The 22,353-nt window shown below is 41.2% G+C and overlaps 1 long non-coding RNA gene across 1 annotated transcript in view; it reads left to right on the top strand.

Moving 5' to 3' along the window:
- LOC120862830 overlaps positions 1-22,353 on the top strand; it is a 585,125-nt gene that overhangs the window by 284,756 nt on the left and 278,016 nt on the right. Inside the window, exon 2 of the long non-coding RNA XR_005720857.1 lies at positions 20,271-20,458. This is a non-coding gene — a long non-coding RNA (uncharacterized LOC120862830). The remainder of the gene's footprint in view (positions 1-20,270; positions 20,459-22,353) is intronic.

Raw genomic sequence — 22,353 nt, 5'->3', positions numbered from 1 at the left:
AAAAGCTTTCTTGATCTTGCTGTCAACCAAAGTCACCAGAAAATGAAATGGCTGGTGATGGAACCACTTCCAAATTTCTGCAGTTTTACCAGCCATTAAATAACATTTATCACAAGCATGTGAACTTCATATTGTTTGAAAGAATAGTATGTTTTTTAAAGAATATTTTAACCTTAAGCTTATGTCTGTTAATGAACTTTTACATTATTTGATAATTGAGTCTAGAAGAATCTGAGCTCCCCAAAGATAGGGTCTGTGTTTTACTTACCTCTGTGTCCCCAGCATCTAACCCAGTTGTGTTGCAATATTAGGAATTTAGCAAATGAATGAATCAATCAATCAGTGTACACCCTCAGGTTGATAATAGCAGAGATAGTAGGTATTGGTATTGAAGTGTGTAATGGAAGCCATCTCTATTATTCATTTATTAAAAGAAAGCTTGTTAATGCTTATCAGCTTCATTTATTCAACAATGGCCCAGTTCCTGCTTTTAATTCATGGAGTTTATCTTTAGGTATATAACACTAAACAAGACAGAGTCCCCATCTTCCTGGGGCTCTTGGTCTGTAGGCAGAGACAAACTTATACCACTGTTAAGAGTAAAATGAAGTTGGTGCTAGAGTAGGAGCATAACCCCAAATCCTTATTTAATGCAGGCTGGATCTGAGGGAGAGAGAAGATGCTGTTTGAACTGGGCCTTGATAGATGAGGAGTTTTACAGGGAGATGAATGTGTGGGAAGGATGAGATGAGCCGTTTAAGGCAGCAGGAAGAGCATGTGTTTAAGAACATAGTACAGGGGAGGAATGGTAAGTGTTCTCAGGTGACTGAAATATAGATTTTACAGGAGGCTGACCTGTAGCCAGATTATTATGAGTCTAATATGCTATTCTTATCCACATTCTTCTCCCGGGAAAGTGGACTCTGAGAGACTGGGTCTGGTGTAAGGGTCTGGATATCGGGGCTGTATGAGGACCTACCCCCAGGCAAGGGAGGGACAGGGTCCACAGAGTACTTCTAGGAAGTAAGGCAGGACCAGGCTCAGAGTTACAGCATGAGAAGGCCACCATTCAAAGGTCAAAGGGCCATACCTGCCTTTGGCACAGCTTCAATGAGTGGCACAGTTGGAGAAGGTGACCAGGAGGGTGGGGCTGATATCAGAGCCAGTTCTCTTTTAGAGGGTGCTTATAGCCCTGCCTCAGAGAAGGCAATGGCACCCCACTCCAGTACTCTTGCCGGGAAAATCCCATGGATGGAGGAGTCTGGTAGGCTGCGGTCCATGGGGTCACTAAAAGTCAGACACGACTGATCGACTTCACTTTCACTTTTCACTTTCATACACTGGAGAAGGAAATGGCAACCCACTCCAGTGTTCTTGCCTGGAGAATCCCAGGGGCGATATGGGGTTGCACAGAGTCAGACACGACTGAAGTGACTTAGCAGCAGCCGTAGCATACCCCTGCCTGCAGGTAGAAGGTGTGAATTGGGACAACACTAAGGAATTTAAAGATTTTTTTCAACAGAGGTAAGATATATTTACAAAGTTCATATCTGTGTTTTATAGACATCCCTCTAATGCAAGCAGTAAATAGGATGTGAGAAGGGGAAAACCTGGAGCCAAGGGTAGAGGTCCAGGGAAAAATCAGTAGATAGCTCTAGCATGGAGAAGGGACATGAGTTCTCTCCTTCTCTTCTTTCAGATATCAATATTTTCTGATCATTTTTTATTTGCTCTGGGTGGTGCTGGGTTCTAGGAATGCAGAGATGCATAAGATATGGGTCTGCCCACGGGTTTCTCTGAGTCTACTGAGATAGATGCACGAGTAAAGCTCAACTCATGATGTAGCATGGTGTGTCAGTAAGTATATCAGATGGCTGTCTTTTAGACCCTTACTGAGTGAATGAATGAAAGAGAGTTGACATCTGTTTAATGTTTGGTATAGAGGGCAAGAAAGGAAGTGGTTGAAGATCATCTCATCTAGTTTTGTAGCTGAGCATATGGTGATCCAAGAAGGCAGAACTATAGGAGGAATATTAGGCAGCAGGAAAGACAGTGCTTTCCAGTGTTATCATTATTAGGGGCCAAATTTCAGACTGGTGGGAGAGATATTTTGTAGGCTGAGGGTCCTTATATGCTTACATTTTGATATATAAGTAGCCATATTTTGCCTATGTGGAGGACACATGAAGAAGGTGACTATTAGTCATGCAGTCAGCAAGAGACAATAATTTTTCTTAGCCTTCTCTCATTCTGTCCCTCTTTAACTTTCATCTTTCCATATTGTATAACCCTAGATAGTTAAAGCTTTTCCATATGCGTTACTTTCATTACTTGGCCTTTTGAGGGCTGTGTAGTATTGTGGAAAGTGTGTAAAACTAGGGATCAAAGGCATCAAATTCAAAACCCACCTTATCATTCACTGCCTGTGTGACTTTGTGCCAATATTTAATCCTTTCCGAGTTCAGCTTTCTTCCATGTAAAAGTGGGAATAGTAAGTGCCTTTTTTCCTTCCCAGGATTCTTCTACAACAAATGAGACAAAAAAGTGTTTTGCGAAGTGTAAACAACACAGCCAAGAGTTGTCATCATTACTTGGGAAACTCTTTATTTTCTTTAGTTCTACTGCATCTTTCTCAAGTAATGTGTAGAACAGACACCATGAGCTTTTTCCTTACCTTAAGCTGATACACTAAGAGTTAAGGGATTGGTGATAGTGTAAAGTTTGGATATTGAGTAACGATGTGTATGGTCTATTTTCTGGCCGTTACTTGACCCTCCTCTCCAAAAAGGGCAAAACTTGATTTTTTTTTTAAACTACATTGAAGTGTGTCTAATTTAAACTGCCTGACCCAAAAGTCACACATTTAAGGTAGAAGTAGGACTTATGGAAGGAAGTGATCCAAACAAAGATTTTATTCAATAATAATAAAAATGTCCTCACAATTAGGGTAGAAAAAAGGTGGGAGGGACTTCCTGGAGTGGCACTGAATGGTGTCTGGCATGTTTTAGAGAGTTCTTAATAAATTATTAACTATCACATATCTTATAGTAATTTAGTAAGAAGATATCAAGGGTGTACTGCCCTTATCAAAATGATTTAGCAAGTGTTATATCTTCTGTTACACTCTGGAAGAAACTATATAAAGTTGGTGTCATTTCTTTCTTAAATGTTTAGGAGAATTTACACCTGGGTGTGGAGTTTTTTTTTGTGGGATATTTTTTTAATAGGTATTCAATTTATTTAATAGAAATAGAATTTTAACATTTAAAAAGTTTTTTGTGTGTGTCTATTTCAGAAAGCTGTGCTCTAGGAATTTGTCTATTTCATCTAAGTTGTCAGATTTATTGGCACGAAACTTTTCGTAATATCTTATTCCTATCTTTTTAATTTCTCTAGGTTCTGTAGTGATGCACTCTTTATTCATTCCTGATACAGCCAATTTGTCCATATTTGTTTTTACTTGATGAAACTTGCTGGGAGTTTATCAATTTCATCAGTATTTTCAAGGAAACAACCATTTTAGTCTGGAATAGTTCTTTACTCTTCCTTCATCTTTCATGACATTGACATTTTTGAAGTTTAGTCCCATAATTTTTTAGAATGTTTCTCAATTTGGATTTCTCTAATATCAATAACCTCAGATATGCAGATGACACCACCCTTATGGCAGAAAGTGAAGAGGAACTAAAAAGCCTCTTGATGAAAGTGAAAGGGGAGAGTGAAAAAGTTGACTTAAAGCTCAACATTCAGAAAACTAAGATCATGGCATCTGGTCCTGTCACTTCATGGGAAATAGATGGGGAAACCGTGGAAATAGTGTCAGACTTTATTTTTTGGGGCTCCAAAATCACTGCAGATGGTGATTGCAGCCATGAAATTAAAAGATGCTTACTCCCTGGAAGGAAAGTTATGAGCAACCTAGATAGCATATTCAAAAGCAGAGACATTATTTTGCCAACAAAGGTCTGTCTAGTCAAGGCTATGGTTTTGCCTGTGGTCATGTATGGATGTGAGATTTGGACTGTGAAGAAGGCTGAGCGCTGAAGAATTGATGCTTTTGAACTGTGGTGTTGGAGAAGACTCTTGAGAGTCCCTTGGACTGCAAGGAGATCCAACCAGTCCATTCTGAAGGAGATCAGCCCTGGGTGTTCTTTGGAAGGAATGATGCTAAAGCTGAAACTCCAGTACTCTGGCCACCTCATGCGAAGAGTTGACTCATTGGAAAAGACTCTGATGCTGGGAGGGATTGGGGGCAGGAGGAGAAGGGGACGACAGAGGATGAGATGGTGGGATGGCATCACGGGCTCAATGCACATGAGTTTGAATAAACTCCAGGAGTTGGTGATGGACAGGGAGGCCTGGCATGCTGCGCTTCATAGGGTTGTAAAGAGTTGGACACGACTGAGTGACTGAACTGAACTGAATGTTTGCTAGTGATTAGATTCAGGTTATGTATGTTTGTCAGGAAAACCGTGAAAGCCATGGCAGTGTTCTCCATGCATTGTATCAGGTGGTACATGTGATGATTTGTCCCATGACTGTTGATGTTTAGTTTTGTCACTTGGTTAAGATGGTGTCTGTAAGGTTATCTACTCTAAGATTAATTAATAATGATTTTGTACTTAGCAATGAATAAGTATTTTATATTCACTAATTGATAGATAGTTTATGGGATGATATCTTAGGAATGCAAGTATCCTGTTTCCCATTAAATTACCACCCATTAATTTGAGCATCCACTGATCATTTCCCCTGAATTATTACTGATAGTTACCAAATGACAATTTTCTAACTTTTGTTATTCATTCTATATTTATTAGCTAGTATTCTATTTTAAGGTACAACTTTTCCTTCTCTCCCATTTATTTTTTATTCATTTATTTGTTTGTCCATATAGATTCATAGATTATAATTTTATTTAATGAGTTATAATATATGATTGTCATTACATATTTTGATGCTCATATTTTCATGGATTCTAGGCTCCCTTGGTAGAAATAATTAGGAAATGTATGCATGTACACATGTTCACTGCTGCTGCTGCTAAGTCACTTCAGTCATGTCCGACTCTGTGCGATCCAATACATACCCACATAAATTTTATCAATCTGTATTAAAAATCATTCATTCACATTGATACATCCACCAACCCAATACCCTTTCTGTATCTGAAACTCTTTTTCTCTGATAGTAAGACATCTGGTCCCATTATCCTCATTATATTTGCTTATTTACTTAATAATCCTGTAAATAACCACTCCTAGCCCATATGATGTCTTTATATAAGTAGAAAAGGATGTCCCTTCTGAGTAAATTCCACCTGTCCCAGGATGCATGGCATTTTTAAGTGAGAAGCTGGATCTGGGGCCCCACTAACCCCTCAGCTGACCGCTTTTGTGCAGTGAACAACATTTATAACCTACAGCAGCCCTGTCAATTTCAGTCTGTCCTCCTGACAGTTGTTCCTTAATTCTTCCTTTAGTATAATTAACATTTATGTGTGACACTGACAGAAGTAGTATAAGTAAAAAGCAATTTGGGTCCAATAAGCGATTTCATTTTATTTTTGCCTAACTAAAGTCTTATGTGTGGTTTCTTCAAATTTATTTGTTTTCCTAGAAAGAGAGAGCTCGGGAAAAATTGGATGTGTGACTCCACTCTGGTAAGTCCTGGTGTCACTGCAGCTGGCACAGGGCATGCCTTTGTGCTCAGAAAGTTTAGAAAAAATAAAAGTTAGGGGGAAAGCTCTGATGGATAAACAAGGTTGGGAAGATGTGATGTATGGGGTAGGGTGGAGGTGGGGAGAGGGAGAGAGAAAGAGAGAACTTAATATACCCATTTGAGACTATATAGAAGGAATTTGAAGGGACCATGATTGGTCTGTGAAGAATTTTAAGGGAATTATGCAATTCTTTAATTTCTTCCTTTTCTAATTTTCTGGTAAGGAATAAGAGAGGAAGAAATTTATAATTGTCTGACTTGAATGCCATTGCCTTGAAATCTTGAAATCTTCCGTAAAGTCCACTGTATTTCCATAGTCACAGCCCCAAATCAGTTGTAAGATGACACAAATCTGAGACAGAGTGGAGAGGAAAGAGTACTCTAGGATCAAAGAGGGCACAGTGACAACTGAAAAAAGAATGAAAAAGAAGAAAAAGAACTAGAATGTATTGGGCATTTACTATGTGCCGAGCACTTTCCTGCAGATGGTGACTGCAACCATGAAATTAAAAGAAGCTTGCTCCTTGGAAGAAAAGCTATGACCAACCTAGACAGCATATTAAGAAATGGAGACATTACTTTGCCAACAAAGGTCTGTCTAGTCAAAGCTATGATTTTTCCAGTACTTCATGTATGGATGTCAGAGTTAGACTATAGGAAAGCTAAGTGCCAAAGAATTGATGCGTTTGAACTGTGGTGTTGGAGAAGACTCTTGAGAGTCCCTTGAACTGCAAGGAGATCCAACCAGTCCATCCCCAATGAAATCAGTCCTGAATATTCATTGGAAGGACTGATGCTGAAACTGAAAGTCCAGTACTTTGGCCACTTGATGCGAAGAACTGATTCATTGGAAAAAACCCTGATGCTAGGAAAGATTGAAGGTGGGAGGAGAAGGGGATGACAGAGGATGAGATGGTTGGATGGCACCGCTGACTTGATGGGCATGAGTGTAAGTAAGCTCCAGGATTGGGCATGGACAGGGAAGCCTGGTGTGCTGCAGTCTGTGGGGTTGCAGAGAGTCGGACACAACTGAGCAACTGAACTGAACTACCAGCACTGTTCTACATGCTTTCCACATGTTCACTCATTTTAGGTCACAACAGCACAATGAGCAAGGTATTATGACTGTCAGCCCTGTTGTACAGATGAGGTAAAAGACTCAGAGATGTTGAGTGACTTGCCCACAGTCAGGTGGTTATTGAGTGGTCACCTGAGTTTGCTTTACGGTTATAGAATGCATATGACCACTTAATAACCACCTGACCGTGGGCAAGTCATTCAACATCTCTGAGTCTTTTACCTCATCTGTATCAATAATTACTTTGGGCTTCTCTGGTGGCTCAGAGGTTAAAGCGACTGCCTGCATTGCGGGAGACCCAGGGATTGAACCTGGGTCTGGAAGATCCCCTGGAGAAGGAAATGGCAACCCACTCCAGTATTCTTGCTTGGAGGGAGAATCCCATGGAGGGAGGAGCCTGGTAGGCTACAGTCCCGGGGATCACACAGAGTCCTACACGACTGAGGGACTTCACTTTCTCTTTCTTTCAATAGTTACTTTGATCACTGAAGAAGCCTTTCTTATCTCTTCTTACCATTCTTTGGAACTCTGAATATAAATGGGTATATCTTCCCTTTTCTCCTTTGCCTTTAGCTTCTCTTCTTCTCTCAGCTATTTATAAGGGCTCCTCAGACAAAATTTTGCCTTTTTGCATTTCTTTTTCTTGGGGATGGTCTTGATCACTGCCTCCTGTATAATGTCACAAACCTCCATACATAGTTCTTCAGGGACTCTATCAAATCTAATCCCTTGAATCTATTTCTCACTTCCACTGTATAATCGTAAAGGATTTGATTTAGGTCATACCTGAATGGTCTAGTGGTTTTCCCTACTTTCTTCAAGTTAAGTCTGAATTTTGCAATAAGGAGTTCATGATCTGGGCCACAGTTAGCCCCTGGTCTTGTTTTTGCTGACTGTATAGAGTTGTATAACTCCATCTTTAGCTGCAAAGAATCAATCTGATTTCAGTATTAATCATCTGGTAATGTCCATGTGTAGAGTCTTCTCTTGTGTTGTTGGAAAAGGGTGTTTGCTATGACTAGTGCGTTCTCTTGGCAAAACTCTTATGGGCCTTTTCCCTGCTTCATTTTGTGCTCCAAGGCCAAATTTGCCTGTTACTCCAGGTATCTCTTGACTTCCTACTTTTGCATTCCAGTCCTCTATAATGAAAAGGACATCTTTTTGGGAACAGAAGTGTTATGGACCTAACAGAAGCAGAAGATATTAAGAAGAGGTGGAAAGAATACACAGAAAAACTATACAAAAAAGATCTTCATTACCTAGATAACCACGATGATCTGATCACCCACCTAGAGCCAGACATCCTGAAATGTGAAGTCAAGTGGGCCTTGGGAAACAAACAAAACACCAATACAGTATACTGACACATATATACGTAATTTAGAAAGATGGTAATGATGACCCTTTATGCAAGACAGCAAAAGAGACACAAATGTATAGAATGGACTTTTGGATTCTGAGGGAGAGGGAGAGGGTGGGATGATTTGGGAGAATGGCTTTGAAACATGTATACTATCATGTAAGAAACGAAGTGCCAGTCTATGTTCGATAAAGGATACAGGATGCTTGGGGCTGGTGCATGGGGATGATCCAGAGAGATGATACGGGGTGGGAGGTGGGAGGGGGATTCAGGATTGGGAGCTTATATACACCAGTGGTGGATTCATGTCAATGTATGGCAAAACCAATACAGTTGTGTAAAGTAAAATAAAGTAAAAAAAAAAAAAAAACAAAAAACTAGTGGAGGTGTTGGAATTCCAGCTGAGCTATTTCAAATTCTAAAAGATGATGTTGTGAAAGTGCTGCACTCAATCTGCCAGCAAATTTGGAAACTCAGCAGTGGTCACAGGACTGGAAAAGATCAGTTTTTATTCCAATCCCAAAGAAAGGCAATGCCAAAGAATGTTCAAACTGCTGCACAATTGCACTCATTTCACTTGCTTGCAAAGTAATGCTCAAAATTCTCCAAGCCAGGCTTCCACAGTACGTGAACTTCCAGATGTTCAAGCTGGATTTAGAAAAGGCAGAGGAAGCAGAGTTCAAATTGCCAACATCCTTTGGGTCATCAAAAAAGCGAAAGAATTCCAGAACATCTACTTCTGCTTTATTGCCTATGCCAAAGGCTTTGAATGTGTTGGTCACAATAAACTGTGGAAAATTTTGAAAGAGATGGGAATACTAGACCACCTGACCTGCCTCCTGAGAAATCTGTATGCAGGTCAAGAGGCAAGGGTTAGAACTGGACATGGAACAACAGGCTGGTCCCAAATTGGGAAAGGAGTACGTCAAGGCTGTATATTGTCACAATACTTATTTAACTTATATGCAGAATTCAGTTCAGTTCAGTTCAGTTGCTCAGTCATGTATGACTCTTTGTGACCCCATGAATTTCAGCATGCCAGGCCTCCCTATCCATTACCAACTCCTGGAGTTCACTCAGACTCATATCCATCAAGTCGGTGATCCCATCCAGCCATCTCATCCTCTGTCATCCCCTTTTCCTCCTGTCCCCCATCCCCCCCTACCCCTCGCCCCAGCATCAGAGTCTTTTCCAGTGAGTCAACTCTTCGCATGAGGTGGCCAAAGTACTGGAGTTTCAGCTTTAGCATCATTCCTTCCAAAGAAATCCCAGGGTTAATCTCCTTTAGAATGGACTAGTTGGATCTCCTTGCAGTCCAAGGGACGCTCAAGAGTCTTCTCCAACACCACAGTTCAAAAGCATCAATTCTTCGGTGCTCAGCTTTCTTCACAGTCCAACTCTCACATCCATACATGACCACAGGCAAAACGATAGCCTTGACTAGATGGACCTTTGTTGGCAAAGTAATGTCTCTGCTTTTGAATATAATATCTAGGTTGGTCATAACTTTTCTTCCAAGGAGTAAGCATCTTTTAATTTCATGGCTGCAGTCACCATCTACAGTGATTTTGGAGCCCAAAAAGATAAACTCTGACACTGTTTCCACTGTTTCCCCATCTATTTCCCATGAAGTGATGGGACCAGATGCATGATCTTTGTTTTCTGAATGTTGAACTTTAAGCCAACTTTTTCACTCTCCTCTTTCACTTTCATCAAGAGGCTTTTTAGCTCCTCTTCACTTTCTGCCATAAGGGTGGTGTCATCTGCATATCTGAGGTTATTGATATTTCTCCTGGCAATCTTGATTCCAGCTTGTGCTTCTTCCAGCCCAGCATTTCTCATGATGTACTCTGCATATAAATTAAATAAGCAGGGTGACAATATATAGCCTTGACGTACTCCTTTTCCTATTTGGAACCAGTCTGTTGTTCCATATCCAGTTCTTACTGTTGCTTCCTGACCTGCATACAGGTTTCTCAGAATGCAGAGTTCCAAAGAATAGCAAGAAGAGATAAGAAAGCCTTCCTCAGTGATCAGTGCAAAGAAATAGAGGAAAACAACAGAATGGGAAAGACTCGCGATCTCTCCAAGAAAATTAGAGATACCAAGGGAACATTTCATGCAAAGATGGGCTCAATAAAGGACAGAAATGGTCTGGACCTAACAGAAGCAGAAGATATTAAGAAGAGGTGGCAACAATACACAGAAGAACTGTGCAAAAAAGATCTTCACGACCCGGATAATCATGATGGTGTGATCACTCACCTAGAGCTAGACATCCTGGAATGTGAAGTCAAGTGGGCCTTAGAAAGCATCACTACAAACAAAGCTAGTGGAGGTGATGGAATTCCAGTTGAGCTATTTCAAATCCTGAAAGATGATGCTGTGAAAGTGCTGTACTCAATATGCCAGGAAATTTGGAAAACTCAGCAGTGGCCACAGAACTGGAAAAGGTCAGTTTTCATTCCAATCCCAAAGAAAGGCAGTGCCAAAGAATGCTCAAACTACCACACAATTGCACTCATCTCACATGCTAATAAAGTAATCCTCAAAATTCTCCAAGCCAGGCTTCAGCAGTATGTGAAGTGTGAACTTCCAGATGTTCAAGCTGGTTTTAGAAAAGGCAGAGGAACCAGAGATCAAATTGCCAACATCTGCTGGATCATGGAAAAAGCAAGAGAGTTCCAGAAAAACATCTATTTCTGCTTTATTGATTATCCCAAAGCCTTTGACTGTGTGGATCACAACATGGAGAATACACCATGCAAAATGCTGGACTGGATGAAGCACAAGCTGGAATCAAGACTGCCAGGAGAAATATCAATAACCTCAGAGAAGCAGGTGACACTATGCTTATGGCAGAAAGCGAAGAGCCTCTTAATGAAAGAGGAGAGTGAAGAAGTTGACTTAAAACTCAGCATTCAGAAAACTAAGATCACGGCATCCAGACCCATCACTTCATGGCAGATAGATCAGGAAACAATGGAAACAGTGAGAAACTTTACTTTTTTGAGCTCCAAAATCACTGCAGATAGTGACTGCAGCCATGAAATTAAAAGATGGTTGCTCCTTGAAAGAAAAGCCGTAATGGCTTTTACCAACCTAAACAGCATATTAAAAAACAGAGACATTACTTTGCCAACAAAGGTCCGTCTAGTCAAGGCTATGGTTTTTCCAGTAGTTCATGTATGGATGTGAGAGTTGGACTATAAAGAAAGCTGTGCACTGAAGAATTGATGCTTTTGAACTGTGGTGTTGGAGAAGACTCTTGAGTCCCTTGAACTGCAAGGAAATCCACTAGTCTATCCTCAAGGAAATCAGTCCTGAATATTCATTGGAAGGACTGATATTGAAGGTGAAACTCCAATACTTTGGCCACCTGATGCAAAGAACTGACTCAGTGGAAAAGACCCTGATGCTGGGAAAGATTGAAGACGGAAGGAGGAGGGGATGACAGAGGACGAGATGGTTGGATGGCATCACCGACTCAATGGACGTGAGTTTGGGTAAACTCTGGGATTTGGTGATGGACAGGGAAGCCTGGTGTGTTGCAGTCCATGGGATCGCAAAGAGTTGGATATGACTGAGTGACTAAAATGAAGAATTACTTTTCCGCCAGGAATCCCGGTTTGTCTAGAAGCACAATTGGTGTCCAGAGGCTGATGAAGCATGGGTATGAATGTTTGGGGAACCAGAGAAAAGTAACGGGAGGGTGTTTGCACTGATAGAACCATGGCTGGACTGAGAAATGTGGGCGTCTTTGAAAAGGAGAATCTCTAAATATTTAATATCTTAGTAGGTTCAGAGAGAAACTGATTTTCTAGTAATAAAATGGTGTGCCTCTTTATGTTAAAAAAAATAAAAGACTACTCAGTGTGTCATAATACTTTCATTTATTTAGAATTGTCTAGGAACTACTTTGTCAGCAAAGGTCCATCTAGTCAAGGCTATGGTTTTGCCTGTGGTCATGTATGGATGTGAGAGTTGGACTGTGAAGAAAGCTGAGCACCGAAGAATTGATGCTTTTGAACTGTGGTGTTGGAGAAGACTCTTGAGAGTCCCTTGGACTGCAAGGAGATCCAACTAGTCCATTCTAAAAGAGATCAGCCCTGGGTGTTCTTTGGAAGGAATGATGCTAAAGCTGAAACTCCAGTACTTTGGCTACCTCATGTGAAAAGTTGACTCATTGGAAAAGACCCTGATGCTGGGAGGGACTGGGGGCAGGAGGAGAAGGGGACGACAGAGGATGAGATGGCTGGATGGCATCACGAACTCAATGGACGTTAGTTTGAGTGAACTCGGGAATTGGTGATGGGCGGGGAGGCCTGGTGTGCTGCAGTTCATGGGGTCGCAAAGAGCTGGACACGACTCAGCAACTGAACTGAACTGAACTGAACTGAGGAATTGTTGATTGTTCAGAATCAGATAGCTTTGGAGGAGGTATACTATAGTGTTTACATTTTAAATGATATACTGAATCACTCATCCCAACGAACAGCATTGCACTATATACTATCTGGCTTTAACTGGCTAGTCTCAGAGTTAGTGGTATAGCCAGTAGTTGACTATATAATTTGCAGATGCAAAAAATGAAATGCTTACTTTGGATTGGTTAACACCAGCTGAGAACACTTTTAAAATTTCTATTCCAATGTCTTACGTTGTTTTTATCAGATCCAATTTCTATTTTGCCAATTATTTAAAGGATTTATGTGGAAACCTGAGTTTGCAGGTGCCATATTACTATTTTTCTAATGTTTTAGCATCCCTTATGGATTGGTATCCCAGGCAGCTAGAGTTAGGATAGGTTATAATAGGCTGTAAGAAGTCTCAATGTTAATCTCTTCTAACAAACTGATGAAAGTTTGAATCCTTTCCTTATAAATGATTGGTAGATTGAGCAACCTTAGTGGCTATGGTGAGCAGTGAAGTGAAACACTGGGTAGGAGCTTGATCTTTTTGACAAGTTATGTCTGTTCTAAACATTAGAGTCTATGCTTTTGAACTGTGGTGTTGGAGAAGACTCTTGAGAGTCCCTTGGACTGCAAGGAGATCCAACTAGTCCATTCTAAAGGAGATCAGCCCTGGGTGTTCTTTGGAAGGAATGATGCTAAAGCTGAAACTCCAGTACTTTGGCTACCTCATGTGAAAAGTTGACTCATTGGAAAAGACCCTGGTGCTGGGAGGGGTTGGAGGCAGGAGAAGAAGGGGATGACAGAGGATGAGATTGCTGGATGGCATCACGGGCTCAATGCACATGAGTTTGAGTGAACTCCAGGAGTTGGTGATGGACAGGGAGGCCTGGCATGCTGCAGTTCATGGGGTCGCAAAGAGTCGGACACAACTCAGCGACTGAACTGAACTGAACTGATGAGTTTACAACTTTGTGTATGGATGACCCAGGTGGCTCTAGTGGTAAAGAACTTGCCTGGCTATGCAGGAAACATAAGAGATGAGTGTTTGTAACCTGGGTTGTGAAGATCCCCTGGAGGAGGGCAGGGCAACCCACTCCAGTATTCTTGCCTGGAGAATCTCATGGACAGAGGAGCCTAACAAGCTAGAGTCTATGGGGTTGCAAAGAGTCAGACATGACTGAAGTGACTTAGCACAACCCAGTACCAGGAAAAAGTGCTTCAGGGAAATTTCTAAGAGTAGTTCAGTGTATGAAATCCAGTGATCATGTGATGAAGATGAACGGTTGAGGTAGAGATGAGCTAGGTAGCTTCACATTCATGGAAGTCGAAATCTATTTGATAAATATGTGGGTCATATTTTTCACAGGCAAAAGCGGGGAAAGAATGACTTCCCATGTAGTTAGTCTAGGAAGATTGTGCCTTGTAATTCTTCTTAAGACCTATCTTCATCCATCCATCATCTTCATCTGCTCCATCACCATCACCACCACCACCATCACTAGAAGTGGCAATTTTTGAGACTTCTAATATGCCAGCTTCTGCTTATATTTCTGCTTGTGATTTCTTTCTTTGATTCTTCAGTAGCTGGGAATTTATCTTCCTTTTAAGAGCACGTATGTAGTTTTTAGTGTTTATTTATATTGCCCAACATATATGTGTTGAAAGTGGGGAGAAGAATCAGTTAATTCCAGTGCAGTTTGCCATGCTGACAGCAAAATTCATATCTATTCAACTAATATTTAGTAATTGCCTACTATGTGGCAAGTATCACTCTAGGTGTTAGGGATAAAAGACACATCTCCTGGCCTTTGTGAAGCTTAGATTCCTATAGAAATCTACTCAGCACTTACTGTGTGCCAGGAGACTATTCGAGGCTTTACATATATTAACTCATAGAATCATCACATTCATCCTGTGAGAGAAGTGTCATTATTATATCCATTTTACAGCTGAGGAAACTGAGGTATATCGAAGTTAAGTCACTTGCCCAAGGTCATGCTGATAGTGAGTATAAGAGCTACAGTGCAGGTGCCATGTCCATGGTGTAACCACTATACCATACAGCCTTTCTATATGTGAATCTATGCCTAGAATACAGTGGGCTCTTGATAATTATTTAGTGAGTGATGAAATGAGTAAATGATCACACTGTACTGTGTCACCTGCAGTTTGTCTATCCTCTAGCAGATTCTGAGTTCCTTGAGGATAAGAACGATGTCTTCTTTGACTTAGCGCCAAAATCAGGGCCTGCATGGAGTACCTGCTCAGTAAGATATTGAACATTGGAATGAACTAACTGCCAGATGTTTTTTGGAATGACAGTGATTCTCAACTTTATGATGCTTAAGAGTCACCTGGGAGTCTGGGAAATGGAGGCTACAAGATTGTACCCTCAGGTCTTGGAATCTTCATTTTTAATGGGCCCCAGAAATGGTCTGTTTACCTCCCTCTGGTCATACTCTGTAGGGGCTGTCAGTGAATAACTGAGAGCCACGGGGCACCATGGGTGACTGGAAGGTCACTGAGGTCTTGCTAGGGTAGAAACTTTGAAGCCTAATTTTAGAGAAAACTCTTGAAAACTAGTAAGGAGTGATTTACTCCCCAGGAAACCTAGGTAAATTGCCTTCGATACATAGTGACTCAGACCTGTGGAGTCTCAAGTCTTAGATTTGATGTTCTACAGATTGTCATAAAGAGATATATTCTGCCATCTACACTGATGAGCAAGGCACCTACAGGCTTATCTGAACACATCCCAGTTCTTGTCATAAGTGATGGTTTGAACAGCAGCATTGATTTTTGGAAGTCTTAGTGTAGGCAATTTCAGAGGATAGAAATTTAAACAGTGAAAGGCTATTATATAATAAAATGAATACTAAGAATTCTTTCTCTTAACTGGTCCCCATGGTTTTCATCTTTAAAATGAAAAGGTTGAATTGAATGATCTCTGAAGGTCTTTCCATAGTATTTGTAATAATATCTGTTATTTATTGCATGCCTACTGTGTGTTATGCACTATTTGGGGACTTTACCTTTATTGTTTCTGATACTTTAATTTTCCAGACTAGTGTAGCCATATAGTCATTATGCTCCCAGAGAGATGTGTTGGGTTTTTTTTAATCTAATATCTATTGATAGCTTCCTGTGTGCCAGGCATCAGGCTAGACACTGAGTACTTTGCCAGGCACTGAGGCTTAAGATGCCCTATGTCACAAAGCTAGGAAGTAGTAGGGTGGAAGTCAACCTCAGGTATATTAAACTGAAGTCCAGGCTCTTTCTTGTTCCTCTCACATATTTCTTATAAGACTCCACATCTGTAAAGTAAGTGTGAGATCACTGATGTTTTCCCTTAATTCTTGTGCTAGTGATTCTTGTAGTTACACAGTAGAATCATCCAAGACACTACTTCAAACCGATTAGATGACTGTCTCTAGGGAGGGTTGGGGGGAGGGGAAATCAATGTCTTGTTTTAATAATTCCCCAGGTGGCTCAAATGTGTTTCCAGAATTGAACACCAAATACTGTACATTCTATTTTTTTAAAAAGCACATATATTTCTAATTGATATAGAGTACATGATAAAACTGACCACCTTAATCATTTTTAAGTGTACAGTTTAGTAGTGTTAAGTACATTTGCCTTATACTAACTAATCTCCAGAAAATCTTCCCAGACAGAAGCGTTGACCCCACTAAACGACAATTCCTCATGTCCCTGCATAGCCCCTAGCAACCACTGTTCTATTTTCTGTCTCAGTGAATTTGCCTATTCTAGGTACCTGATATAAGTGGAACCATACACTATTTATTTAATGGTCCCCAGGTTCATCCATGCTGTAGCATGTGTCAGAATTTCCTTCCTTTTTAAGACTGAATAGTGCTCCATTTTATGTATATTCCACATTTTCTTTAGCTATTCATCCACCAATGGACACTTCCAACTTTTAGCTATTGTGAATAAATGCTTCTATGAACATGGGTGTCTAAATATCTGTTCAAAACCCTGATTTTAATTCTTGTGAGTACATCCCTGGAAGTGGAGTTGCTGGATCCTATGGTAATTCTGTTTTTAATTTTTTGAGGAACTGTGTTTTCCGCAGTGGCAGCACCATTTCACATTCCTAGCAGAGCACAAGGCCTCCAATTTCTCCACATCCTCATCAACACTCGCACTTTTTCTATTTTTTGATGGTAACCATCCTAAAGGGTATGAGGTTTTAGATTCTAGTTTTTAACTCCAATTATATTTATGTGGGGAAGTCTATCACATAGTTTTAGTTTTAGTTATTTGTCTGTAAATCTTTAAATGATGTCACTTTCATTTTGCATTATTTTTCTTCCCACACTTGGAGAATCTCTCCAGATTCAGTATTGATCACTCTTCTCAGAACTATAGGGGAGGAGTTGATGTTGAGGGATTTCTGCTTTCAAGTTGCTTGTAATCTCTGGCTGGGAGTTTGGCTGGGAGCCTAACTGGATTTTCATCCTGGTTCAAGTCGTACCTGCTCATATCTGGTGACTAATTTGCTCAAGTCCTTGAAAGATGTTGATAGCTAAATACACACAAAAGTATACACAGTAGCCAAGTGAAGAGTGAGAAGATATTTCATGTAGAAAGAATAAGGAGAGTGAATTGTGGCGCTGGGAATGGCTATAGTATTTCAGAAAGAAGATTGCCTTGATTAGAACTAAAATTCCTGTTGGTTAAAGGTGGAAAATAATGTCAGATAGGTCAAAGCTAGATTTGGAAAGATCTTGAAAGTTAGGTGGGGCATTTGAAATTGTTGGGGCAGGCTGTGGGGCTGTCAATGAAGACAGTGTGTGACAGACCTTCAGCAGGGTCTGCATTGGTGGGATGGAGAGGAGGGATGCTATGCCAGGTGAGTGGTCATGTAGACAGAAGCATCATCAAGAATGCTAGACTGGAAAGGCAAATATAAAAGTTATCTTTAAAGAGAAACTGTAAGCTTTGAAAATAGGTTGAATATGGGAATTCTGAGAGTGGGAAGAAGCTTCTTTTAAAGTTATAAACATTCTGAGGATAAAGTAGTTATCCTTTCAAAGGGGATTGTTGTTGTGAGGAAAAAGCTCCAATATTGGTATTAGGCTTATGTTTGATTGCAAGAAACAGAAATCCCAAAATATCAATGACTTAAATAAGATGGAAGTTTATATTTCTGCCGCTAAAACAAAGTCCAAAAATGAGCAGACCAGGATTCAGATAACTGACCAGGGTTCCCATGGTCACATCCACATCCGTGCTGACAAAACCAGACTTACCTTCCTGCCTGCCTCTGCTCCTTCTCCTCCTTTCACTTCCATTGACTGTTAAAATCCAGGCTTTATCCCACTTGATTCCCCATAATCAGCCATCAGTAAATGCTGTTGTACATCTGCCATCTGTCTTTGATCTGCCCTTTCACTCGGCCTCTCCTGCCCCAGCCCTGGGCTCAGCTCTCTCCTTTGGACTTTTACCACAACCTCCATAAAATGGTCTTCCAGTCTCTTCTCCAATCCATCCTTCTCATAGCTGCTCAGTTAGCCTTTCCAGAGCACACATCACTCCTGACTCCAAGCCCTTTGATGATCTCTTCCATAACTTCTAGAATAGTTAGAAATTGACATTCAAGGCTCCACGTCTGTTAACTAAAATCTTGCCCCCTAAAACAATTGCTTAATTTCATTTTAACATCCTCATTTTAATCTCATCTAATTTTCAAAACACTTTAAGGGAGCTGACTTTTAGGTAAATTTCTCCTTAGAAGAATTAATGACAAGGAGAAACCACTTTAGTTGAAGTGTTTTTACATTCAAGGCCAAATAACAAGCTGACTGCACTCTACTTTTTCAAATATAGTCCAATTTTGTCTTATTAGATCAAGACTATGTTCCTAGTTTACCAAATATCTGTGAATTTTTGGATTATCTTCCCTGCACATCAGAGTTAGGAAGTTAGATCTAAGAAGAGTTGGCCTGACACCTAGAAACAGGCCTGGATGAGGGGCTGGAGGAGCCCGAGAACTCATGGTTTTTTGAGGTCTGCCCTGCCCGAGATGGTGCAGGGAAAGGGACAGGATCTTCCCCTCTATTTGGGGGAGGGAGAAGAGGATGGGCAATAGGAGGGGGATTTGTATTTCAAGGGGAGCATCTCTCTGGGCCTCACTTGAAATGGATGTCTCAACTGTAATGCTCACTCTTACATGATCATCTTGTCTTACATCTCCAGCCTCAGATGCCTAGTCCATAAGATGGAGACTAATCAAAGGAATCCCCCAGCTTCCTTCTGTTGTTATCAAGTTCAAAGATGCTTGATTTGAAACACTTTCTAACTTTATCTAGGTTATGGGAGTTTTAATACTTCCTCTGTTCCTTTTCTATGGCTTCTGTGACAAACTGCCACAAATTAGATGGTTTAAAACAACAGCAATTTATTCTCTCTCAGTTCTGGAGGCTAGCAATACAAAATCAAGGTGCTAGCAGGCCCCGACTCTGTCTCCAAGGGCCCTCAGGAAGCATTTTCCCTTGCCTCCTCCCAGCTTCTAGTAGGTGCCAGAAATCTTTGGCATTCCTTGGCTTGTAGATGGATCACTCCAAGCTCTGCCTCCGTAGTCATATGTGGTTCTTCCTGTGTGTCTGGGTCTCTGTTTTCTCTTCTTTTACAGAATGACCTCATCTTAGCTAATTATGTCTTTAAGGGCCCTACTTCCCAATAAGATCACATTCTGAGATTCCAAGTGGACATGAATTTTGGGGGATACTATTCAACACAGTGTACCCTTTTATTGTCTGTTGTTAGAACGAAGATAACACAGGCTTAGGGCTCAGCACAGCACTGCTGTAGAAAGCGCAGTGCATGGTGCTATTACTGCCTGTGCTATAGTCATCACACCATTTACCCTTCCTCCTTTATGGTCCCCTCTCCCTGTTCCGACATCAGCTCCACAGATGTGGGCTTTGCTCTGCTAGACTCTTCTCTCCCCCAGCATGAAATGAATCTAAAATTCTCTTCTATAGAGGAAAAATGTGTTCATTTTTACAGGGAGAGAATAAGAGGGGATGCTGGTAAGGTGCCTCGTTAAAATAATGAATTGAAAATGGGAGGGGTGTTCAGGACCAAGTAGGCCCATGCCAAAATATTTTAGGACCTCTAACAAACTATTCATCCAACTAAACTCATATTTAACAAACAATTGAGCCAGCACCTTTGTGTATCTGTAGTCTGTGTAGTGAGGGTAGCAATGGCTTCAAAAGGGGCAGAAGGAGCCATATTGGGGTATGGAAACTGACTTAAGGAGACATAGGAAGGAGACAGCCCAGGGTGAATGGGTGGAGAGGACACCAAATACCCAGGTTCTAGACCTGGCTCTGCCTCTGATTCCATGTGAGATTTGAGGCAGGTTCCTTCCCCAGTCTGGGTTGCAGTTTCCCCATCTGTGAAATAAGGGGTTAGGCCATGAGAGCTCTGGGACCTCACACCTGAGAGGAAATTGGAGAGGAGGATGTGCTAAAAGGAGCCACAAGAGAGCTCTGCTGTAGGGGTTAAGAAAAGTCACCCACCTCTCATGCCGCTTATAAAAACCAGACATTCACAGTGAGATGCTGCACGACACAGAGACCTCTTTCATTGTTTATTCATGTGATCTTCAGAACAACTCTGTGAGGTAAGCATCTGAGGTGTTTATATTCCTGTTTTACAGATGGGGAAAATGAAGTTCAAAGCAGGCTGTCCTGACTACAAGATGCCATATTGTTTCTGAGATGCCACCATGGTGGCTGCCTCTTGGCTCAGTGCCAGCTCACTCTGGGAGTGGAGATGAGTTCCTGGGTTCCACATCACTCAACACCATGCCAGAAGTCGTGTGTGCTCTGCAAATAGCTCTTGGTGGTAAGTGACTCAGACCTTGGGGAGGAAGGGGAAACTAATGAGGGTGTGGCTCAGCCAACACGTACCGCCTTGTGCCAGGCACTGCCCTTGGCTCTATGGGCTTAGGAGTGTACAAGCAGGCACAGTCACTGTCTTCAGGAAGCTCAGAGTCTCTCAGGAAGACAGACACTTAACTGATAATTACCCAAATTTAATGGAATAAGGACAAGCATATGATATGCTGAGGAGGAGAGATTCCTGGTGCTTTCAGGGGGAAGGTTGAAGAGGTCCCTTGACTCTGGAGACAGCCAGGGAAGTCTTCCCTGAGGAGATGAGGCTGCAGCTAAGACTTGTCAGAGGAAAGGAGGTGGGGCTATAGCTGGCACTGAGAGTGGGCCTGAGGGTGACAGAAAGCTGGAAAGAAGACCAAAGCAAAGGTTCTGTTTTACTTCCTTTGTTGTAACTCCAACTTCCCTAAAGGACACCTTGAAAAAAAGAGAAAATGGTTTCAGGAGCTGTTATTTTTTGCCACCTCACACTTGAAACTGGGCTCAGTGGAAGAAGTTGAATGTGAAACTTTTAATGTACTGTGCGTTAACTGCATTAAATGTAAAATGCATTTAAAGTAGGACTCCAGGCCTTTGTTTCTACTTGTGCCACACGTCCACTTGTGTTGGTATTCAAAGATTTAGGGACTGGTCTTTTCCTCACATTAGAAGCCAGAGGGTATCTCTGAGGGACAAGCACATGAGTGAACTTGAGTTTTGAGTGTTTAAGCATAGCTTCACTACCATTCTTTCATCTCTCCGCTAACATCCCTTCCTGGTCACTCCTCTTCCTTCATGATCAAGAGCAGCTCAGGAAATCATTGTGTAGACAGACACTGAAAACATAATCTGAAAAATCTTACATTGCCTTGGTTCTTTTCTTTATTAATTGCATGGCCACAGTTTCCTCAACCTGTAACAAGGAGATGATAATACCTCCTTCATAAGATTAGTCCTTTAAATTTTCCAGGTTTTGCATTCTATAAATGTAGCAGCAGTTCTAAGAAAGTTAGGTGATTTGTGCAAAGTTACGCAGCTAGCTGCAACACTCAGGAATACAGCCCAGGTCTCCTATCTCTAAATCTGATGTTCTTTCCACTAGCAAAGCTTCAACCATGGCCCATTGATATGTCATGAGTGGGTGGTCTTTGCTATGCTAAAATGTCAATCCCCTGGGGTGACAAGGTAAGGCCTAGGCTGAAAGAAAAACAAAAATTCAGAAGCCCTCCAAATAGGGTACTATAGTAAAAAAACAAAAAACCCTCCAATATGCTTGTTTTCCTATTATGTGACATCATTGGTCATGGCTGTAATTTTGTGTGTGTGTGCCAGTTCATCGGTTGGAAGCAGAATTCTCTATAAGAACACTGCCCTAGGAGTGTCATACACTTGTATGGTGAATGACATGTCCTAGGTCTATGGCATGATCAGATCTCCACTTCCCTTTGTGCTGGGCAGCTGAAGGTTACATGTCTCCCATCTCAACCGTCAACTCCTGAAGTCGTCATTTAGTCATGCTGGCCATCCTCGTGTCAGATTCAGATTGTGACATGGTCTCAAGGAGTCACTGCCATCTCTCTTATTTTCGCAACCTCAATTCCAAATTTATCAGGAATAACTGCTTGGCTTCCAGTGTCCTTACATGGACTCCGTTACATTTCGTGGAATTTTAATTCACACCGCTTTTAGTCAGAAAACATGGATGAGTGAGTAGGTATATTCTTTTTATTTTCTCTCTTTACTGTTAATTCCCTTAAAAAAAGGGGGGGGATAGGAGAATGTTAAACATTTTGAAAGACACAGCTAATCAATACACATTATTCTCCAAACATTCTAGGAAATTCAAGGAAATTATAAAGTACCTCCTAA

The sequence above is a fragment of the Oryx dammah genome, unplaced genomic scaffold (genome assembly GCF_014754425.2).
Source record: "Oryx dammah isolate SB20612 unplaced genomic scaffold, SCBI_Odam_1.1 HiC_scaffold_1, whole genome shotgun sequence".
In the NCBI taxonomy this organism is placed as follows: Eukaryota; Metazoa; Chordata; class Mammalia; order Artiodactyla; family Bovidae; genus Oryx; species Oryx dammah.
This window is presented reverse-complemented; position numbering and strand designations above follow the sequence as displayed.